This window comes from Phalacrocorax aristotelis, chromosome 5 (genome assembly GCF_949628215.1).
Source record: "Phalacrocorax aristotelis chromosome 5, bGulAri2.1, whole genome shotgun sequence".
Classification (NCBI taxonomy): domain Eukaryota; kingdom Metazoa; phylum Chordata; class Aves; order Suliformes; family Phalacrocoracidae; genus Phalacrocorax; species Phalacrocorax aristotelis.
The window spans coordinates 14,791,478-14,797,384 of NC_134280.1; the positions used below are offsets into that span (position 1 = coordinate 14,791,478).

General features: G+C 47.6%; 1 protein-coding gene across 4 annotated transcripts in view; it reads right to left on the reverse strand.

The window, feature by feature from the left end:
• Nucleotides 1–5,237, reverse strand: part of PTPN4 (protein tyrosine phosphatase non-receptor type 4) — a 175,299-nt gene extending 170,062 nt beyond the window's left edge. For 2 of the 4 annotated variants that reach the window (XM_075093071.1, XM_075093074.1), the window contains exon 1: nucleotides 4,955–5,084. The gene's annotated coding sequence lies outside the window, so the exon portion shown is untranslated. Of the gene's footprint in view, nucleotides 1–4,954 lie in introns of all 4 variants that reach the window. The other 2 variants (XM_075093072.1, XM_075093075.1) reach the window with 2 other exon arrangements.
• Between the last annotated feature and the right edge of the window lie 670 nt (nucleotides 5,238–5,907).

Here is a 5,907-nt window from a genome sequence, read left to right on the forward strand (position 1 = left end):
GTACTGATACAATTTGTTTCTCATTTGTGTCTTTTGCAACAGACACAGAACATTGTCTGGGAGTTTGGTTGGTGGTTTTATTTTTGTAGGGCAGAGAGATGTTGATACACAAATGCAGTAAGCTCGCCAAAGGACTCAGGAAAAACTGAAGTACACTCAACCATCTTAAAAGGTAATATCCTTTTAGAGCCAAAATAAGGGAGGATCATTTGTTTAACCCAAACGCGGTTAACAGTATAAAACCAAATAATTTTAATTAGTTTATGAAAACTATCAAACCAAACAGCAAAATTACATGCAACTAAGGCTGCAGACTGGAACATCATCCCCTAAAAAGCACCAGCTGGAACAAGCTCTTCAGCATTTAATACCAGATATTTAGCGATTTTTAAAGTGTAAGTCCCAGCTTAATAAGAGAACTGAATACATCCTCCTTCAATCTAATCTACACCATTCTAATTAAAAAAAAATCAAGTATGAAAATGTTAATCTCTAGCAGCACTATATTTGATTTTCATTTGAAGATTGGGGCTTTTGGTCATGCAGAATAGTTCAGTCGCCATTCTCTCAGCTGGTTACCCTGCAGAAGATATGGAATGACCAGAAAGGCAATGTAAGAACACATGTGCCATAGGAAGCTGATGATCAATTTTCTCCTCTTAAGTCTTACAGATAGCCTAAAAACTCTTAAGTGGCAACTGCGCTTCATTCCCCAATCAGTGAAAATATTTCCCAGAGCATTCTTCTTTACAGATCATAAGCACTCATAATTAAAAGACTGTTTACTTTTAAATGGATATTAGCCATTTCTCCCTTCCTCATGTAACTGTAGGGGCAGCGGCATCTCATAAACCACACAAATGGAACTGCATTTATCATCCAACAGTTGCCTTATAATTTGTCCAAGAAGTAACTGCAGTGTGAGACAAAGAAATGTGCCAAGAGAGGCCCAATTGTATCACCCTACCAAGTCTTTTCTGAAGGTGCATAAGCTGAGAAGAGAAACTGGTTCAATTCTCTCTTTTCAACCAAAAATTCATCTAGTCGTGCTCATCTGATCTACCCGAGCAACTATGTGACTATCAGCTGTAACGTTCTGTAGCATGTACTGGGACACCGTGCATACAACCAGCACAGACTTTAGTATGCTGCAAAACAGACCATCATAAAAAGACCATATTCTTGTAACGTACATCTGGACATCTAATTCTGTATGTCAACACGTCAATAAAACTTCTGGGAACACATTAACTGCTGCAAACTTGAAGTAATTTATTTTGTAAGTGACAAAGAGCAATAGTTTTCTAATCATTCTGAAATTTTCCAAAATAAGAACGGAGATATTGTATATGCAGCTGCCCATGTATAATTCCATGGCACATCAGAGAAAACTTCCAGAAAATTACAAAATTTTAGAAATTAAAGGCTTTCAAAAGCCTACATAAAGCTATTTTTGTTCTAATTCAGTGGATTACAAGTCCTCAAGGAAAAACAGCCTCTGTTCCCAAACAAGCATATATGAACAGCTGGCCCAGGCGGCAAAGACCTGCTGTTGTGTTACCAGGCCACTGTTCCGCTCTTTTGGTTTTGTCTCCTGCTCAAGCCATTCTCCCTTCCCCTTTTTCTTCCACCTTCACAGTTCCTTCTTTCCACTACAAACAAGCACATATTATATGTGCACACAAACCGTTTTTACAGTTGTTTAGGCTGGAGCACAATAAAACCCATGAGAATTTTTTCTGGCCATTCTATGAGAAGTGACAGCACCAGAGTGAAAGTGTGGTACTGGAAAAAAAAAAGCACAGTCAACCATCTGCTGAAAGATTCTCTTGTTTGACCATTTTTATAATTGGTGAGAATGGAAGCGAGGTGACACAAAAACAGGATGTGAAGGCATAGGATTCATGTGATCTTGTACCAAATTTAAACCCAAACTGGGGGGAGGATGACACAGGGATGGGGGACGGGGAGGGATGAGGCAAAGTCTTGGTGTATCAGAGGATCTAACTAATGGTAGTTTGAAGACGTAAGACAACAGACCACAGGAACATGCTACTTATAACTTAAGAAAAATAACCTAACATTGACTTCAACAACAAGAAGGCATGCACGTGCCCGCTACTTGTTTTAATTAAGTTTTGATCAGCTGAAAAGTTAAAGCAGAATTTTTAATCCACCATAATTTTCAGAAGACAATTAACCCAACCCATTTACTTCATGCAAAGGCCTAACCTGCCACGAGCAAGCCATTCTGTGTTTGTTTCCCACATACAGGTTAGCTTATGAGCCTAAGTGTACCACCCTAAGTATCCTCCCCTCCAGCATATTCCAACTTGTAACTTCCACTCAGTTCTCTAGAACATGCATTACACTTTTTATACGTGAGCATAAATCAATACACAGAACTTCCATGCACATTCAACAAAACATTCATAAAATAACCCACCATGGATAACAAGACCCTAGTGAGACAGAGCCCCCGAATGCTGATCAGGACCTTTCAGCAGTGCTAAGTTACAATATGAAAGCAGTTTAAAAAAAAATAACCCAACTCTCTCACAAAATAATCACATCACACACTATTGTATTAGGGTGTTACTCTGGGCATCAACCCTGCAGCTCTTTGCACGTGCAGAAGCCTACATGGCATGCCACACAAACAGAAAGGTTAACAACAGAACATACAAAACATTCACACGCAGCAAATGTTCACGATAAACATCGGCCTAGTGTCCACGGAATGAACGTTCAAGCCCCAGTTCCTGCAGCGAGTTTTGTGTAGGTGGATCCCTCTGCCCAAACAGGGGTCACTGCAGGATCAGAGCCAAAATAATGTACCCTGGCTATTAGTTTACCATATATTCGAAATATGCTAATGGCAATGGCATGTAAATAGTACATGAACTCTGTTCATTAATAAAGAGCTCATCCACTCTGCAGAGCAATTAGCATTACTTCTAAGATAACAAGATTTTGCTTTTATTCATGTTTTACAATTGTAGCTGCTAATAATAAATCAATTCTAGTCACAGAAAAACAGTATAGGCTTAACTTTCCTGCTGCTACAGTGTAAGTATACCCAACCCTGAAAGTATTTTTAGCAAGGGTGTTCAATCAATACTGCTATGTACAACCTAAATTAGACATTAGCAGGACAACAGAACTGTAAAACATGGCAACAAACAATACATTTCATGGAAAATTTTACTGAACAAGAAATTAACATCAAACTAAGGTGAACGTGATTCCAAACAAACTTAACAGCAAACATAAGGAAAATGTACCAAAAGATAAAATACTACTACACTTCTTTTGAGGAAAATGCATTTGCATTTCAATGTTTAACTTTAAAAAACTACAAGCAAAAACACAAACATAATCTAACAATACAGAGAAACTGTAACAACAACAAAATTATCTCAAAAAAATCAGACCAAGAGTTACATTTCTGAGTTTATAAAGCAAAAATGTGCCTGGGAAACATGGACATGCATGTACTTATCTGTAAGCTTATCACCCAGAATCATATTTTATCAACATGGTGCAAGCCACAGCCATACCAATATGTAAAAACAACTTTTTAGGTCAGCGAAGCAAGAAATCCGTTGTCAAGAAAATGGCATCCATAAGATTACGATACCGAGTATTTTATGTTTAGGCAATGAACTGGAAACTTTCCTACAATATACATAACTAATAAGAAAACGGTTTTACTAATCCTAATCTAACTCATTCTCATATTCCCGCAATGCATGAGCTCATAAATGTCCACATGTGTATGAACACCCCGGTGGCTCCCAACATGACAGAGCAGTTACTTGCCAATAACAAGCAGGCAAACGTGCGCTCACAAAGCCCCCTCACCATTCAACACGGAGTTTAACTCAGGGCAAAAGAAATGCCCCGTGGGTGAGAAAATGTATGTGCATACTGTCGTCTAACAGTTATTCTGCAGCTGAGATCCATTAGCACTTCTGTAATACACGAATCGCATAAATATCCTCTATCTCACAGTTAAAAACATTCTAGCGGCTTGGCCACACTGAAGCCCTGGAAGGGTATAAGTGGCAGCACGAAGTTCATTCACGTATATTTCACATCTGAGCGACATATAGTCTTTGAACAGGCAAGCGGTGGGAACATTTCACCTACACAGGCAGCTACCTCGTTTTCGCAACCAGCTCTCGGAGATTTTTGAAAGGAAAAGACGTTATTACTCTTCCAGCTGGTGCCGCAACCGTATACACGAGTTAACCCGTCACCAGGTACACCGAAAGCCTCTGTCGCATATAGACACACGCGATTATACAAGCCTTCTGCTTGAGGGAGATACTAAAAATGTACCAGAGGAACGCAACGACAGCACTCAAACCCATTTTCCCTGCCCATAACCAGGGCAACGTGCACATGTGCCTAGAAAGCACGGGAACCCAAACTCTCACGTTAAACATACTTAAAAAAAAAATTAAGAAAAAAAAAAAAAAAGGTCTCGGGCGTTCAGCTGAGTTTACCACGTTTTACAGACCCCCAAACGCCCCCGACCTGGCTCCGCCGCTCGTTCCCCCGAAGACTGTTTACGAGCCCTCCCGGCGGGCCGGCGGCCGGCTTCACCCCGCACGCCCCCCCCACCCCAAACCGCGGGCCGGAGCGGAGCGGGGGCGCCTTTCTTTTCGGAGCGGGAGGGAAACTGACGACGGAAAGGGCACCCGCACACACGGCCCCCGCTCCTTCCCCCGGGAAGTTGCGGGGAGGGGGAGTAGGGCTGGGGAATGGGGGGAGCAAGGCTGGGGGAGCAGCGGGGGACTGGGGGGGGGGGGAGCGGGGGCCCCTCGGCCCTCACAGGCCGGGGGGGGGTGGGGGTGGGTGTCAGCACAGGAATGCGGCGCGCAGGACCCCCCCCACCGCCCCTCTTCCCCCCAGCACCGAGACCCGAGCGCCCCGGCCGCCGCCTCACCTTCATATAACAGCCACGTCCTTCCAGATGGAGCGGGGAGCGGGGACGGCGGAGGAAAGAGGCGCGGGGGCTGCGCTCGCCGCTGCCGCCCCGCGACCCCCCGGCCGCGCGCACGGGCACGCGCCGCAAGCGCTCGGGCACGCGCGCCGCGCAGCACCGCACCGCGCCGCACCGCACCCCCACCCCGCCGCCGGCGGGAGCGGGCGCGCCGCTCGCTGCCTTCAGTTCCCCCGCAGCGACCGGCCGAGCCGCAGCCCCGGGAGCAGCGACAGCAGCCGCGGCAGCCGCCCCGCTCCTAGCCGCGGCGGCGGCGAGGACCACATCGTACTGCAGCGGCTGGGCCGAGGGACCGGGAGGGGGTAGAGCTGGGGGGTGGAAGGGACGGGGAAGCCGCGGGGGGGGTGGAAGAAAGGCGGCGGATCCCCCCCTCCGGCCTCTCCTTCCCCCCGCTCCTCACAGCCACCGGCCGGAGGGGGCGGCGAGGCGGCAGCTGGGGCGCGGGCAGCGCAGGGCAGCGCGGCGGCTGCTCCCCCGCACGGGGCACAGCGCCGCCTCACACACACACACCGGCAGCCCCGACCGGGACGGAGAGGGGACGGGGGAGGGGAAAGGCTGCGGGGCTCTGCGGAGGCGCCCGCCCTGCCGGTGAGCGAGCGAGCGTCGCGGGAAGGAGGCGGGAGGACCAGCAACCTCCGCCCCTCACCGCCGCCCTCCCGCCTCACGCAGGCAGCGCTGGCAGCATAGCAACCAACATGGCGGCTGCGCAGTCAATCGCTGGCTGGCAGGCGGGCGGGACCGGAGCCAGCCCCGGAGAACTCGCGAGAGTCGAACGGGAAAGGGGCGGTATCCTCCCTTTAGGATTGGCCCGGCTGATTGTCCATAAGAGAGAGAACTCAGGGCTGAGAGTCCATCCCGCGGCGTGATTGGGTGGGTTTACCATCAATTAAGGGGGT